Here is an 18,793-nt window from a genome sequence, read left to right as displayed (position 1 = left end):
AATCAAGGTCGATGGAGACGTCATGCGTATGAAGACTACCCCAATACCAATTACAAAGGAGGCTTCGTAGTACCTGTTTCTTAGCGATTTGGTGTGGAAATTGGAGTTCAGCATTTTTGTTATACGTTGATTGTATCGTTTAATGTCGACATAATCTGCATCGATAACATAAAAGAGGATACTGAGGTGTAATGCATAGAATAAATCTCCCACGAAGAGGTGTTACGAATTCTCCAAAGTCATAACAGGACCGTAAAAATGCCAACGTCACTCTCTCTTCTTGTATTAACTCCCGGAGACTTTTTTCTGTTTCATTCTTGCTACCCTCAGACGATTTTATACAGCTTAGGGGAGGGTTCTTACAGTGAAGGGTGGAGGGAGGCTTTATCTAACCTTGCAGGTTCGAAAAGTCACCCCTGAGTTGAATGAAATCATTCGGAGACAGCAAGAAAAATAAAAAGCCACCGTTTCCTCTCCAACACTGACCTCGTGAGTGAATCATTCTTTTATAACTTTTCGTCCTTTTGTAGATTATTCCACGCAGATCAGTGGATAAAAAAAAAAAAATACTACAGCTCTGCATCCTAACCAAATCACTTCGTGACTAGCATCATAATCTAGCGTTTGTCTGTTGTTACAACTGAGAATTCAAGACGAAGGGATGGCTATATTAGGCCAAGTTAGATTAAAAGGAAAGTACAGTAGCATAATTTTAACGTCTTCACTGCCATTACGTTTTTTTTTTTTTTTTTCAATTGACAAAGGCTACCAGCAGACGATCTTATCCAAAGACTTTATTCAAAGAGAGTAGAATGGGTTGATTAGGGCTGTACCTCTCTCCCAATTATAAAGATCTCTCCTGATATATAAAAATAGTCTGGATGTAGCAAGAATTGAATAATTTACCAAAGAAAAAAAAAATGACAGGGTTGACTCTTAAGGCGCCATCTTTAACCTCTTCACTCTGGTAACGTACTATTTTCATTTTATTCTTGCTGAATTTCAAAGCTTTTTTAGTCAGCTTCGGAGTGATGTCTGGCAATGAAAGCGTTAATGAAACCTGTATTTAAGCTCCCCAGTTCAAAATGTCTCTTTACCGCCGATTAAAAATGCCTAGGAGCGGCAATATTAAAGAAAAAAGAAAGAGATAAAGAAATAAATAGACAGATAGATAGATACATAGACAGATAATTAGAAAGGTGGGCAGGTGGGTAAGTGGGCAGGTAGATAGACAGATAAAACAAATAACGTTACCAAACTGACACGGTGAAGATACTGATGAGGTGAGGGTAGCAACAAAAATTTACATCCTAAGGAAAGCCTTTTTCTTTACTATCCTTGCCTTACTCTAGTAGTTTAGTTACTCATGTAGGAGTTGCCTAGCATGGGCCAAATGGCCTTCTGCAGTAGGCCTAATCGCCTCTTCTTATGTTCTTAAGTTCTCTATGGTGGTATTCTCATTGGCCTAAGAGAGTCCCCAGCACCTCTCATTTACCACCTCACCTCTGCACACGGCACGCTGATATTCTATGGTACGTTGCTGATGCCACTTACAGTGTAACGAAAAAAAAAAAAATGCATAGACAACAAAAAAAGAAATGATTTTTTTTTTTTCTGCGGGAGGTTCTCTGAGAAGAATCTTGTCTGTCTGCCTTATAAAAATCGTTTTTCTTTTTTCTATAATTTATGTCTCTTTGTCACTTCACTCCCATCGACTACAGTGACATCAATAAAACTCAGAATTACGACTCTGAAGCTCCAGCCTCTGTTGAGTATTTTGGTACTTGTTCTTTTTTATTATGCTACTGTCAGGCGATTTCATTAACGTTTAGAAAGGCCTCTCGTACTAATGAAGTGTACGAAGGATATAGCTAACCCCTCCAGTTCGAACAGTTCTCCTCAACTAAATACAGTCCTTTGAATACAGAAAAAGAGAAAGAGAAAAAAGGAAATGAAAAGAAAAAAGAAGTCACCATACTGAAGAGGTTAAGCTTACGAAAAACCAGGCCCATGGTAACAAAGAAGAGAAAATTAGGCCTTCCCGCAGCCCAGAGAATTCGCCTCTACAAACACCACACCTGACCATACAGCTCAGTAGGGAACAGGTGTGTGTGTGTGTGTGTGTGTGTGTGTGTGTGTGTGTGTGTCAATAACATCAACTTACTTTCTAATTAAATGCTCCTCTGACACACATCTAAAAAATAGTAGTGATAAATGCCAGTAATCATACCTTCCACGCTACGTATGCATGAGGGTCATGAACACTGAAATGAAAGAAATATTGCTCTTTTTTTTGACACAGCTATCATACATCTTCATCCCCGATTAGGTTAACTTATGCAGACACCTGAGAAACACCTGTACACACACACACACACAAACAAACAAACAAACACACGTTACGTAAGTGTTTATATCCCCTCTATACGAAATCGTCACCATTCATATAATATTTCAAAAAGGCAATAAAATTTCTCTGGCATTAGGCAATATCAGTCTAACTATTAATACTGAAACACTCCTGTATGTGCACAACTGCAGAATAAAAAAGAGAGAAAAAAAACTAGAAATTCTGTAGATGTAAAATTGTCAAGTTTCTCCTGAGTCAACTTATTCTTCCATCCCTAACTGTAGGTAGGAATATAGGATTTGGATATAATTTTCTCAGTCCTAATTTATTTTCGTATATCAATTTACTAAGTATTAAACAGAAGCCAGTTAAAATGAAGTCCAGCAAAACCGAAACAAACGAGAAAAAATAAATAAACTACTGAGCATATGATTTTCCTAAGTTTCTCTTATTCAGATGAAGTTGCTAATCAATGTCATTATTGTAACCTATTAAACAGGAATAATTAGAGTGTAATAATCATTCAAAATAATCTTCTGCTACTCAATCCATTTGCCTAGACGGAATACTAACATCCTCCCGCAAGAACAATGAAGGAAATGGCCTTACCCTGGGCACAAGTCGCCAGTCAGGATGATTAATGACACGCGGGATGACTGACGTGTTGTGGCGGGTCGGGCACTGACGAGCCACAGCTGACAGCCTGTGATGGATTGCAACCACAGTCAGTTAGCGACTCGTTCACCTCAGTAATATGAAGAAAACCATCATCTCAGTCAGAGGGTTTCAGACATCTTCATATCAAGGACCGCTAAATATGAACCCCTGAACATGGCTCCCAGGCAAGAAAGAAAAAGAAGAAATTAATAAATAAATAAATGAATACGTACATTCATATATAAAATGCAGTATCAAAAGAAAATCATCATCATCATCATCATCAACCACATCATCATCATGACCATTTTTCCTACCTAAGGATGGCATCAAACTAAGGATGCCTCATAAACAACATCTCATCCATCCGATCAACATGCCTTATTCACCCAATCAACATATCATCCACCCAACCAATATATCAGCCACCCAACCAATATATCCACTCAACCAATATATCATCCGCTCAAAAAAATATCATCCACGCGACCAATATATCATCCACACGACCAATATTTCCACCCAACCAATATATTATCATCCCCCTAACCAATATATGTCAATCATCCAACCAGTTTATATTAACCCGATCAAGTTCTTCACAACAATAACATATTTTATTCTTTATTCTTGCCAGCACCATTTATATATATTTCTTTTAGATCAGGAGAAACCTCTTGAATCGAAAAAGCTTTATTCAGCCTTCATTATCGCTCTAGGGGGCTCCTTTCATTAAATAAAATGGTTTTGTAGGCGAAGAATTGTGATTTCTCCCTCTTGAATGTTGAACTATAATAAGAGATTAACACAAGAATATCATACAAGTCATGAAAAGATGCTAGGGAAAGGATGTAAGGCCGTAGCATTATCTTATTATGCAACTGAGCAACACAAAACACGCTGCACACTGGCGAAAATCTCCGCCTAATTAAAATGACTGATCCATAACAACACTGAACGTGTGAAAATGTTTAAAGGTTTGAAATGGAAGCTAATCCTGATATCGCTGGTTCGACAACCCGTGTGTCAAGGAGCGGTACTGCTAGGATTAAAACTGTTCAAAACAATAACGAATTTTTCTATTAAATCATCCTAGCCTCAGATGACTTCCCCCCTCCCCCTCATGGTTTCGGAGACATTTCTAGTTGGAGAAGATAGACGCAGCCTTAACTGCATGACCCCTTTACTATCTGTATCAAGCTGAATAAAAACATCTGATAGTAGCAAGAATAAAATTCTAAAATGTCATCGGAATGAATGAATTCACAACTTTTTACGATAAACAAATTTCCGTCGCAGGAGAATTTTATCATGAATTCCTTTGCCGTAGCTTTCACACTATTGTTCACTCCAATCTGGTTGTCAAACTGTTTAATGTATGTATGAGTAAAGATAATAGCGTAAAGAAGAAATCTTAGACACGGTCTTACGAAGGGATTTTAATTCGGTCCCTGGAGCTCACGGCATGTGGCACCATTACATCGGGGTCAAGAAACTTGAAAGAAATAAAAATGACTATGAAAATAAATGGATCGTCCACCTGGCCAAATGGCGTTCACCCAACTAATCTGTCACTTAACGTAATCCACCTTTATCTACCTATATAAATTTACCTGTCATCTGCCCAAAATGATATCCCTGATCAACATATCATCAGCCTGCGCCATCATCCACATAGTCATCTGCCCCATCGGCCTGTCGTCTATCCACCTCGACAGCGTCATCCACACACCCGTCCATCCCACCCACTGTCCACCTGCGTGCAGTGATCCACCTGACTACCTTGTCATCTGTCCAACTACACATTTATCATCCACGCAGCCATCCCTCCCATTCCAAGTTCACCCACACAGTTATCATCCACTGTCCTCCATCCCACAGCCTTTTCACCTATCCACATGAATAATCCAAACATCCACCCAGCCCACTCCCTGTCCATCAACACATCATCCACACATCCATCCATCCTGCTCCCTGTCCATCAGCGCATCATTCACACATCCATCCATCCCACTCCCTGTCCATCAACACATCATCCACACATCCATTCATCCCACTCCCTATGTACCAGCACCTGAATTGTCTTCAAACACCACTTACTATCCAGCCATAACTGCATCATCCACGCCTCTGTCCATCCTCTGCCCTGTCACCTATCCACCAACACAAGAATTATCCACACATCATCTATCCACCACGCTGTCATTAACTCAGCCGCCATAATCCCTCACCGTGTGCCACTAACACGCAAACACTTATCTAAAGTAGAGTCTTATTCTAAGTGGCTTTGGAGATTTCGTAATGCATCTTTCTTGGCAATTAATTCATTACAGTTCTCAAGCATGTTATTGATGCTAACTTTGTCGATATTAAAGACCATATAAAAACACAGAATAGGATGATAAGGAGTAACATGTATGCAAGTCACCAAGGAAGAAGTACTACGAGGCCTCCTATGCCACGCCCGTCTTACCTAACAGTTCGAGCGTGACGAAGGCCAGCAGCAAAAACCAAACTACGCTCCTCTTATCTAACCTATGGCCGTATCCTGTTACGAGCTAACCTGAATTCACATGACTTTTCCTTAACCCAGTCACAGGATTTTTTTTTCTTGCTATCCCCAGACCATTGCACTTAGCTTAGACGGGATTACACACAGCTTTCATTAACCCGATATAATAGATCGGTTCAACTGCCTGGTCATACATGATACAACGCCCCTTAACTACTGACCTATCTCCCAAAAGGAGGATGGTGGATTACAGAAGACGGGTAACTCAATCCTGCAGTATACCGGGTCCACGGTTCAGATGGGCGTGAGGTCACAACAACAACAACAACAACAAAGAGACGTAGGTCGCTTATGCTGAGTAATATCGTCCGGCAATGGTAAAAATGAGCTACAAATTTACGTCGTGTTGTGGCGATCAGGTTAACATGATCAAACCTAAACTGCCGTAACTTGCCTTAACTTATTATAGCCTTATCGGAAATAGCTAACCTGCCCTGCCATCATCAGTAGGGTATCATCGTTATCATCATCATCATCATCATCATTATTGTCAGCCTTCTCTGCCCTAATGTACCTAAATTAAAATTAGTCTCAACTCTTTTCCTAGCGGTTACAACTTATAATCTTGCTATCACCAGATAAATTTCTTCAATTTAGGATATATTACTCGTGCTGAAGGGGTTGATGAAAGCTACACCTAACTCATCTTTAGTTCAATCTCTCCTAAGCTGAATATAATTGTCCATGGGTAGAAGCATAATACTACTAGGCTACTAATGCTAATAATAGTAATAATAATAATAATAGTAATAATCTCGGTCAAGTGATTAGCCTAAATCAGCGAACAGTACATTGGAAGATAACGAGGGCAGGGTCAAGAGGGAGGGGATAACGTAGGGAGGGATGGGAAGGGAGGAGGTAACGTAGGTAGGGGTGGGTAGGATAGGAGTGTGTGGGGGAAATGAGGGGTAACAGAGAGGGAAGGGGGGTTGGGTTAGCGTTGGAAGGTGTTGGGGAGAGGTAAGGTAACATAGGGAGGAGTAAGTTAACGTAGGAAGGGGTGGGTTAACGTAGGAAGGGACGAGGTAACGTTGAAAAAGAAGGAGTTGAGCAGATTATAGACCCTGTAGTAATAATGTAGAGGGAATAGTGAAGTTCTGATGATAAGGATAACTAGGATGCCAAGAGGAAGTGAGAGCCTTAATGAGCTGGGCCGCTTTACTGACTTAAGATTTGTTTTTGCAGGAAGAACAAGAAGAGAGTACTGACTTTTCCCTTTGTGTCTCTTATTCTTTCTGCAAAATTAAATCCGAGTTACTAGGTAGAGCTTATCGTGAGTTTGTAAATCACTCCCTCCCGTTTTCTTACTCCTCCCTGCTGCAACGTCCTCAGGTTATGCTGAAGACCAGATGGCATATATACACGCACGCCTACTATACACGGACATATAATTCTTCACATACATAGAGAAGAATGCAGTACGCCACTGCATATTAAACGTAGTCCATGGAGGACAGAACATCTGTAGGTAGTGATAGACTCAGTCTGTCACTTACCGCAAGAGGATGGCCTACATAAACTTATAAACTATATGTGCAATCGTATTTCATTATCGTGGAAGTAAATGTCAAAACTGTATGAGCATAAGTCCAATTACGCACCTCACCGTCTTTATCACCAGCATACATCCGGGGTAAATGTTCGAACCCAGGGACCTATTACTCTCCTCCTCTTAGTAAAAGTGGCATTTTGTTATGCGCCTCATGTTTTTTGTACATTCCTGACTGAACAACAAATTAGGGTCATACACTCATGCATCATGATAACGAATCTTGAACACTTGTTAAGGTGGAGTTACACGTGGCGAACGAACGTGAACAAACATCAGCGAACATTGTAGTGGGTATGCGCTGTCGATATAGCGAACATCATCGAACCTGAACGAGCTCATGTGAATGTTCGAATGGTTTTATGAACATCAACTTTTACTTCAAGAGCCCGTGGGTGACATGCAAGTGCCTTCTCTTTGACATACTTGTACGGGAGTGATTGCAACGGGAATACTGATGCCTTCATCTACTACGAAGATTCCAGAACATATACACGAATGTTCGTGAGTGCTTGTTCGTCAGAATTTGTTCACTTTCATTCACCAGGTGTAAATCCACCATTTAAATACAAGTAGTTGAACTCTCTTTGCGACGAGCTGATATTTACATGTGCGTATCGATTCTGTCCCGCTCTCAGTATTATTATATTATTTATATTAATATCATTCTGATCATGCCATATTTCATATACGGTAACAATCAAAACTTGATCTTCCTATTATTATCACGAATTTTTTGTCCCTTGCCACGTTGGCTCTTCCTAGTTTTTCCCGAGTGTGTGATGACGTGTCACGCATGTGCTATTCTCCTCCATAAACACTTGTACACTAACATACACACCACCTGGTTGTTTATGGACGTAATTATGAGCCAAACCACACCTAACAACATTCACCATCACCAACGCCATCACCATTATCATCATAATTATCATCAAGAAGTACAAATACTTAAAATTAGTTTTTCTCTGGCGTCACAGATGCGAGGAAAAAATTTGGTGTTACTGTACTTACTTGGCTAAACATATGGGTAAATGGGGGAGATGGATCACGGGGAGAGAGAGAACTTGGTATACGGATGAAATGTAATGTTAGAAGCCTAAGGTCAGACGAATAAAGTAATGTACTGAATGAAAACTTAACTCACTGAATGGACGTCAGATAGAAACATGGATGTGTGGACGGATAAATGAGTAAAATATGGCTAGAAATTCACATGTACAATCTAAGACACAATTATCTTCCCAGTTCCGTCTACAGAAAACTTACACCTGGCGAAATACAATGAACACCCTATCTCAACTAGTGCGTCTTTCAAATGGTACGATATTTCAGCTATATACTCGTCAAACTTTGAGATGATAATTATGCCGACTAACGGCTATATTTATATGGGGTGAATGGATGGAAAACTACATGAAAAAATCCAAATATGGGAATTCACCTTGGGTTAAAGTGGGATGGACTATGAGCTACAGAGATAATGAGTGTGTAATGAAAAAGTAATACTGATTGGTGAATGACTGTGTAAAGGAATGGTAATGATGACCAAGTCGATATGGAGCTGCTGTGTGTGTGTGTGTGTGTGTGTGTGTGTGTGTGTATGTATATATATATATATATATATATATATATATATATATATATATATATATATATATATGTGTGTGTGTGTGTGTGTGTGTGTGTGTGTGTGTGTGGTGTGTGTGTGTGTGTGTGTGTGTGTGTGTGTGTAACATCCATTCATTCGATGTAGTGCTGCTCTTGGATGACTGCCCATTCCTCTCTTCATTCCTTCCTTCCTCTTCTGTCGATGTAGTGCTGCACTTGGGTGACTGCCCATTCCCCTTTTCCTTCCTTCTTTCCTTCCTCCCTCATCTTTCCTTCATTTTTTCCACTTCCTTCTACCTATGGGTGACTCTACACCAAGTGACAAGCCAAATGGTTTCTCGTACAGCAGGAATTCCATTTAGAACACTGGGTGGTATTCATATAGGCCTAATCAAATTATGGCGCTTGGCGGTTTAGAGAGTAATTTAAGCGCTCCAGTCGGATTGAGCCGATGCAGGTTTATATCCATGGGATGGTTGAGGTTACTGCTCACGTAATGCCACTCAGGGATGAGCGAGGCTAGTCACTCTCATCATAAATATCAGGACCAACTTGCTTAGCCTTGGGCTCCTACGCTCCTCATGGAGCAACATAGGTTTGGATGATGTGTGTGTGTGTACATATATATATATATATATATATATATATATATATAGCTCCTCATGGAGCAACATAGGTTTGGATGATGTGTGTGTGTGTGTACATATATATATATATATATATATATATATATATATATATATATATATATATATATATATATATATATATATATATATATATATATATATATGGCAAATGGAGGTGCCCATCATCCACTCACTCAGTGTAGGGATAACTTATGGTCTCCACACTGAGTGACATGCCAAATGGTTTCCTGTACCCAGGAAACCATGTACTAGACTGGGTGGTAACCATATAACCAAGGTTTTTGTCCAGGTCAAATGTCCCTCAGATTACCCTATCTAAAATCACTTAATTATGGCAAATGTTTCGGAGAACTTTGGAGGGCCCAATACCTGCCCAGGGCCTCACCCAGATGGGCAGATTTGCATGGCCATGTAGAATGTTGGAGGTGCGAATGAGGAGAGCAAGAGGGTGGAAGTGGTGAATGTGTTCAAAGGCACGAGGTATGCCGTGATGGCACTGTGTGAAACAAAGATGAAAGGGTGTGAAGTAGAAGAGTGCGAGGGTGTAAAATGTGTAAGATTGGGCATGAACGGGTGAGGAAGATACAAGGAAGGAGTTGCTTTGTTGATGCATTAGGTATGGCAGAGTGGCATGACAAATGTGTCAGCTCGAGATGTATATATGTCAATTTCGAGTGTGAGAAGGTGAAACTGGCTGTGATTGTAGCATAAGCACCATGTGATGACAGGAGTGAGACAAACAGGTTTTGGGATGAGCTGGATAAAGCAGTGGGAGAAATGCCCAGGAGCTATTAAGTGATCCTAATGGGCGATATGGATGGAAGAGTAGGCACTGGTCCTGAGGATGACATAATAGGTTGTAATGAAGTACCAGGAGAAAATGAAGATGAGAAGCGACTGAAAGATATGTGTCAGGAAAGGAGGTTGTGCATTTGTAATTCGTATTTCAAACACAAAAATGCACATAAATATACATGGTATAGAGGGAACGGGGATCGTATTGAAAGGAGCCTGACTGATTACGTGCTCGTAGAGAGGTCGATGCTGGGAATGGCTGCTGATACGAGGGCCGTGAGAGGACGATGTGGAGGTCTGTCAGATCATATGATTGTGGTATGCAATATCAAGCTCAGAGGAGAGAGGTGGACCAGGAGAGAAAGGAGCAGTCAGGGAGAATGACTGAAAGTCAAGAAGCTAAGGATCAAACAAATGGCAGATGAATAAAGGATCAAAGTAAGGGAGGAGGTGGAATCAGTGAACTGGAATGAAATGGATCTGGACAGCCTGTGGAATGCATATGGGGACTGCTTAGTTAGGACTGCTGAAGTGGTGTGCGGTGTGGCATGAGTAAAAAGAAAGAAGAAAGGTGCGGCATGGTGGGATGAAGAGGTTAAGAGAGCAGTGGAGAAAAAGAGGAAGTGGCTAGAGTGGTTACAGGACAGGGGTTCAGTTGAAATAAGAACTGAATATACTGAGAGCAAGAAGCAGGTAAAGAGACTAGTGAAGAAGAAAAACAAGGGGGTAAATGATGATCTAGGAAGAAAACTGAATGCAAATTACTCTGAAAATAGGAAGTTATCCTGGAAAGAGGTGGGCAATTGTAGAAGTGACAGCGGAAAAAAATGTGAAAGTGTGAAGGATGTAAGTGGTAGATTATTAACCGAAGGGGATGAAGTAAGGACCAGATGGAAGGAATATTTTGAAAGCCTGACGCATGGGAATAGAGAAAGTAGAGCTACGGTAAACATGATTGGTTTTGGGGATGTGCAGAGAAGGAATGCAGTGCCAGGAAACCTGACACTCGCAGAGGTGAGGAACGCTGTGAAGCGGCTGAAAAATAGGAAAGCAGCTGGGGGTTGATGAGGTGTGCGCAGAGATGATTAAGTGCAGTGGAGAGAGCGGAATGAAGTGTTTGTTGGAGATATTTAGGCGTGGATGAGTGAAACTGTGCGGGAAGAGCGGAAAAAGACTGTGATTGCACCGCTGTACAAAAAGGTGAGTGAAGTAAATGCAAGAATTATAGTGGCATAAGTTTATTGAATGTGGTAGGGAAGGTACATGGAAGAGTTATAGAGAAAGTAAGAGATTTATCAGAAGTCCTAGTGAGTGATGAACGGGGTGGCTTTAGGAGTGGCACAGGATGTGTGCATCAAATATTTGCAGTAAGACAGATAGTGGAGAAGGACTGTGAGAAGTACTATGAGGTGTTTATGGCATTCTAGGATATGGAAAAAGCATACGACAAAGCAGACAGAGAAGGACTGTGGCTCTTGACCTAGGACTGTGGAAGGTTTTGCGCCTGTACGGTGTAGATGGTAAGCTGCTACTAAGGATTTCAGGGGCAGTGTCCAACTGTTTTTTTTTAATAACGTCTCAACAAAGCGTCGGACAAGGATTTAACTTTGGCAGTGCATGTTTGAAACCCTGACCTAATTTGTAAAATTATGTTTTTGTACCAAATGTGTATGATTAAGGCATTTATAAGAGTAAATGTAGGGTAAACTTAGCTAAAATCGTCAGAGGCATGTAGCGAGGCTAGCTTCGGTCACAAGCCCCGCCCACAATTCGGAACGTGACGTCGGTGTGACGTAGTAGTAATCACCGACGCAAGTGGCATTTCTATCTTTCTAAACCCCCCCCCCACATACTGTACTCTCTCTCTCTCTCTCTCTCTCTAAAATCGTCAGAGGCATGTAGCGAGGCTAGCTTCGGTCACAAGCCCCGCCCACAATTCGGAACGTGACGTCGGTGTGACGTAGTAGTAATCACCGACGCAAGTGGCATTTCTATCTTTCTAAACCCCCCCCCCCACATACTGTACTCTCTCTCTCTCTCTCTCTCTCTCTCTCTCTCACACACACACACACACACACACACACCGAAGTAATATTTCACCCCTACTACAGATTCAGTATGGTCCTTATATGAGAAGAACGTTTGAGAAAAAAAAGGTGCCGGCTCAGGCAGTGATTACTACTCTTCAGAAGTGAATAAGTCATATTGACGTCACAATATGTGTAAGAGGGCGATGCATATACTATGTACTAATAGGGAGTCTGGAAGGATGTACAGTCACTCTAAAAATCAGCCGCAGCTCAGAAATATCAGTAACCCTGAGGCATTGAATCTGAAGCAGCTTACATAAAGACAGAACTGCCACTTGCGTCGGTGATTACTACTACGTCACACCGACGTCACGTTCAACCGAAGCTAGCCTCGCTACATGCCACTGACGATTTTAGCTAAGTTTACCCTACATTTACTCTTATAAATGCCTTAACCATACACATTTGGTACAAAAGCATAATTTTACAAATTAGGTCGGGGTATCACACATGCACTGCCAAAGTTAAATCCTTGTCCGACGCTTTGCTGAGACGTTATTTTAAAAAAACAGTTGGACACTGCCCCTGAAATCCTTAGTAGGTGCCGTCAAGTTTTTATGATGATAGCGAAGCAAGTGCAAGGGTTAATGGGCATCGAAGTGAACGGTTCATGATCAGTTAACCTGTGTAATGGAGAGAGGGATGGCACTGGTAATGAATGGTGATGTATGGAATATCTCAAATTTGTTGTATGCTGATGATGCAGTAGTAGTACGACTTGCAAATACTGGATAAGAGCTTGGTAAACTAGTGCAGAGTTTTGTTGGTGTCCGTGAGTGTCGTGCCTTGAGAGTACTGTAAATGTAGAAAAAGGTAAAGTGATGGTTATTGAGAGAAAAGGTTACTCCCAGTGTGATGTTACTGTTATGCAGCGTAGTCTGGGCTCCGCCTTCTCGGGTCCAGATACCGTGCGGCCTTGGGTTCTTTGTTCACGACCGAGTCAGAGTACACAGACAAGGAGGGGAAGTCCAAACACCGACTGGTAAAGGCATACGTATATATTAACAATAACAAATTACTACGGTCCATGACCAAACCTAAATGATACAGAATATTAATATAACACAAGGAAGTATACCTTACACTGAATATCTCCACCTGGTTCATATAGAGCTTTGACCAACACACACAGAGGTATGCCTCTACTTATACAGAATACAGTAATCCCTGTACTATCTGGACGCCCACTTTCCGGACATCCCCACTTACCAGATATTTTGGTCCCAGGATCCAATATTCCAAAAATGGGCCAAAAATCGAAAAAAAATAAAATAAATAAAAATCCGACTTTTTTTCCGCCTGTAATTTTAACTCGGCACGCACGGCGTGGACCAGCTGTGTTTTGGTGCGTAGTTCCGCCGCCGTCCACCAGAGCGCCCCTGCATCCTCCCCATTTACCGCCCATCTCTTGTTGTGAGTGCATGCTCATGATCATGGCCGTCCACATGCTTGCTTTTGTGGTGGTGCCTTACCTGCTGCAGGCTCTGCTGCTGCTCTCGTGCTTCTTGTTAGTGTGTGTGATGATGGCCCTGCAGCCTGAGAAGAGGAAGAGAGTGGTTTTGACTCTGGAGAAGAACAGGGAGATATTGGACAAGGTGGATGCGTGATGGTCAACCCAGGTATCCTTCGTGAATTCAGCCTGGCCCGATCTACTTCGTTTGATATCAAGAGATCTCGCGACAAACTCATGCAGTACATCACTGACTTCTCGTCCAAAAGCAAATGCAACGTGGAGAGGAAGATGATGTTTACTCCCCGGTACACAGAAGTCGACCGCTCCACGTTGATTTGGATCGACAGCAACGTTACGTACTGCTGGTGTGCTGGTGCATGGCACGGAGCTGAAAGCTGCTGCTGAGAAGTTTGCAAGGCTTCACGACGCCCTAGACTTCAAGGCATCCGAGGGTTGGCTCTTCGCGTTTAAGTTACGAAATGGCCTTACCAACTGTAAGGCCCATGGCGAAGCTTTGGATGCCAACGAGGATGGAGTAGAGGAGTTTCGGCACAAGGTGAAGCGCTTGATCGAAAGGGAGGTCCTCATTCTCGGTCAAGTCTACAATGCCGACGAAACTGGTTTATTCTATCGCTCTTTGCCAACGAACACTCTAGCCAAGGAGACGGAGAAGCATGCACCTAGCCACAAGCTCTCCAAGCAACGGATATCTGCTTTGTGTTGTGCCAATGCTAACGGCATACACCGGCTTAAGCCCGTTTTTATTGTTGGCCGTGCAAAGCAGTCTCGGTGTCTTTGTGGGGTGATGGATGTCCTTCCTGTCATTTGGTACCATTCTTTGAAGGCATGGTTCACTGCCCAGATCTTCAAAAACTGGTTCCATTGCCATTTCGTCAAGGAGGTCATCCATTACCAGACAGAGAAACTGGGAATCCCATGCGACCAGGTAAAGGCCCTCCTTCTCCTCGACAATGCACCTGTTCACCCATGCGACACGGACTTGGTGGCTGAGAATGGGCGCATTAGGTGCATGTTTCTGCCTCCTAGTACCTGCTCTTATCGAACCAATGGACCATGGAGTGATCATGGCAATGAAGAGGCTGTACCGACGGAAGTTCCTGGACGAGGTGATGGTTGTTCTCGGGGACGAGGACGAGCGCAGGGAGGGACGGGACACACGAGGCCAGCAGACTTTGGAAAACCTTCGCTGCTACAACATCAAGGCTGCAATTTACAACTGGCCCAGTGCATGGAAGGAAGTCCCCGTCAAGACTCTAGAAAATGGTTGGTCTCGTCTGCTTCTCGGAACAGATGTGGAGCCCGATTTCCTAGGTTTTGACGTGGATGACTTCCATGCACGTCTAAGTGCGCATGGGAATGATGTTGATGTGGACGAAATGCATGAGTGGGTGGATGACGACGAGGGTGATCCTGGGTATCAGATAATGTCTGATATCGAGATCGCATCTTCAGGTGCATGTGTCAGCACCCAGCTTGAAGATTCCGATGAGGACGGCGATGATGATGCGGACTCCTCTCAGTGTGACACTACTCCAGCCATCCCCAAACTGAGCGCACTCCGGGAACACGTATAGTTCGTTCTCAACTACCTGGAACACCCAGAGATGAGGCCCTTGGGACTTGTGGAGGAAGTGCGCACTTTAAGGCAGAGCATCATTAATCACCAAAATCATCGTTCCTTGCGTCAATCAACCACTGACAGCTTTTTCAGACTCGTGACCCCCACTGTGCCCAGCCCTGGCTCCACTCCAGTGCCTCCCCAAGACAGGCCTTCATCCTCCGAGCCACAGCCCAGCACATTAGGCACGGTGGAGTCACCACTTAACGTGAGTTTGCGCCTGTCTTCAGAGTTGTCTGCAGTGGGTTCTCCATCACCACGACCCAGCGACGCACCCCTAGGCCACCCACATCAGCTACTCTCAGACTCTGACAGTGATTAAACGGCAAGAACTTCTCCACTAGACCACACGGGAATTTACAGAGTTGTGCAGTGAAAAAAAAACAGTGCATAGTGTTAAGAAAATAGAATTCAGAGTGAAAAGACTAAAGTGCAGAGTGCAACACTGATTTTATTGACTTTCAATGGAGCGCAAATTAACTAGAGTGTGTTATGTGAGAACGCTAAATCATGACGGTAAAATCGATGAGTTAGTGAAGGTTTTTCAAAATTACGGACTTGATATTTGTGCTCTGACAGAAACTAGATTAACTGGAGTCGATAAGTTGGATTTGGAGGATGGTATACGTTTATTGATATCTGGTCGACAGGACGGAATGCATTATCAGGGAGTAGGATTGTTGCTGGGTTGTAAGGCAAATAAGGCATTATGTGAGTGGGATCCTATAGATGAGCGATTGTTATACGCACGGTTTAAATCAAATCATGGCAACATCAGTCTGTTTGTGTGTTATGCACCTACTAATGATGCACTCGATGAAAGGAAAGACACATTTTATGAAAAGTTGCAAGAAGGAGTAGGAAGGGTACCTAGACATGATGTTTGGATCTGCGTTGGAGACTTTAATGCAGTAATGGGCTGTTCAAATGAGGGATTTGAGGCATGTATGGGTAAGATGGGAGTTGGTAGTAGGATGAGTGAAAACGGAGTGAGGTTTGGAAGCTTCTGTCTAGCAAATGACTTAGTCATCGGGGGCACACTCTTCCAGCATTGCAATATACACAAGACAACTTGGGTGTCGCCGTGTGGAAAATATAAAAATCAGATTGATCACATCGCTATCAGTAGGAGGCATAGAAGTTCTCTGCTAGATGTTCATGTTAAACGGGGAGCGGATATTGGTAGTGACCATCAACTCAGCATTGCAAAAATAAGGTTTAAACTTAAAAATCAGAAGAAGGAAAAATCTGGTGTTGGTAGATACGATATTGTTAAGCTTAGAAGGGAAGGAGAAGAAAAGGAGGAATTCAGATTAGAATGCAGAAATTGGTTTTTGGTGTTGGAAACGTTGGAAGAGGGGGAGAGAAGTGTAGATGAGATGTGGGAGGATGTGAACAAAGTTTTGCATGAGACTGCTGAATGTACGATTGGAAGGAGACATAGCTTCAGGAGAAAGAAATGGATATCAGAGGAAACGTGGGATATGATAAAAAAGAGAGGTGAGGCTAAATTGAGGAGTGAGATGCAATGCGTTGATGAACAAGAGATTGAATTAGCAAGAGCTGCGTACTGGAGTTTGAATTCAGAAGTAAGAAGGTTAGCTAGGAGAGATAAAAGAAGATGTGTGGATGAAAAGGTTGCAGAGACTGAAATCTTAATGAACAAAAATGATGGACAGAGTCAAAGAATAGCATATGAATCGATTAGAGAATTGAGTGGTAATGCAGGTAAACGCAAGGAAATACCAGTTAGAGACAGGGAAGGAAATTTATTGACCAAAGATGGAGATATTAAAAATAGATGGAAAGAGCATTTTGAGACAGTTCTTAATAGACCAATACCACCAGAAGAGGATATACCGTCTGCTCAGGAAGATTTAAATATAGAAACAGGAGAGTTGAGGCTTGCAGAAGTGGAGAAAGCAGTAAAACAGTTAAAGAATAATAAGGCACCAGGGGAGGATGGTTTATTTCCGGAAATGTTTAAAGTGGAGGGGGATAGATTAATAATGATCTTGACCAAGCTATTCAATAAGATATGGGTGACGGGGTTACTACCATCAGTTTGGAAGAATGGTGTAATTGTTAAAGTTCCGAAGGAGGGAGACCTGAGTGAATATGGTAATTGGAGGGGAATCTCTTTGTCACCGATAGCTTTGAAAGTTTTCAGTAGAGTGTTGTTAAATAGGTTGGAGCCAGTGGTTGACGGTATTCTGAGGGATGAACAGGCTGGTTTTAGAAAGGGACGTGGTTGCAATGATCAGATCTTTATAGTTAGGCATTTGATGCAGCAAGTTAATGAAATGAGAGTACCGTTAAGTCTTTGTTTTGTTGATTTTGAAAAGGCTTTTGATAGTGTTTCGAGAGAGACTATGGGGAAGATCATGAGACATTATGGAATACCAGAGGAGTTTGTGAGGGTCATTATGAACATGCATGAGGACACATTTTGTAAAGTGATGGTTGATGGTTGTCTGAGTGATTCGTTTGAAGTCAAGTCCGGAGTAATTCAAGGTGGTGTTCTATCGCCTTTACTATTTATATTGGTCATTGATTACATTATGAAATGCGTTGGAACAGAAACCGGTGCAGGTATACTTTGGGGAGAGAACAGGAAACTTTTGGATTTAGATTATGCAGATGATATAGTTTTGATTTGTGATGGGCCAGAAGAGATGCAGAGTGTTGGACTGTTTGGTGAGTGAAGGTCGCAAGGTGGGTTTGGTTATTAATTGTGGAAAAACTGAAATAATCAATATGAATATGGAAAATGCGCAGGAATGTGTAATTGGAGGTATGGTTGTAAAGCAAGTTGATAGGTTTAAATATTTAGGTACTTATTTAGCCAAGGATGGTTCTTTGAACTTTGAATTCGAGGAAAGGTTAAAGAAGGCTAATCAGGCAATGGGAATGCTTAAGAATATTTGGAATAATAACAATTTCTCTGTGCATACAAAAATCAAACTTTATAAGGTAATGGTTAGGAGTATCTTAATTTATGGACACGAGTCTTGGTACAGCACAGTGACTATTCTTGGTGTTTGAAAATAAAGCACTTAGAAGAATATTAGGAGTTAAGTGGTGGGAAAGGATACCAAATAGTAGAATTAGAGAAATAACGGGAGTGCAGCCGATCGATGAATATGTTAGATTCTCACGATAGAAGTGGCTAGGACACGTGTATAGGAGACAGGGAATAGTACGAGGTACACCAGGGTGGGTGGCACTTGGTAGGAGAGGTAGAGGAAGGCCAAAAGAGACGTGGGTGAGGACAATGAGACGGGAAGCTGGAGATGAGTGTTGGGGAGATCTTGAGGAGTTAGCACAAGATAGGATGTGGTGGTGTGAGTTCATCGAGGCCCTATGCATCCCCGAGGGTGCCACAGGAAATGATTGATTGATTGATTGTGTTATGTTTAGAAAATGG

This window comes from Coenobita brevimanus, chromosome 50, assembly GCF_032717465.1.
Source record: "Coenobita brevimanus isolate Jiangsu-jjx chromosome 50, ASM3271746v2, whole genome shotgun sequence".
Lineage (NCBI taxonomy): Eukaryota > Metazoa > Arthropoda > Malacostraca > Decapoda > Coenobitidae > Coenobita > Coenobita brevimanus.
Note: the sequence above shows the minus strand (reverse complement) of the source record.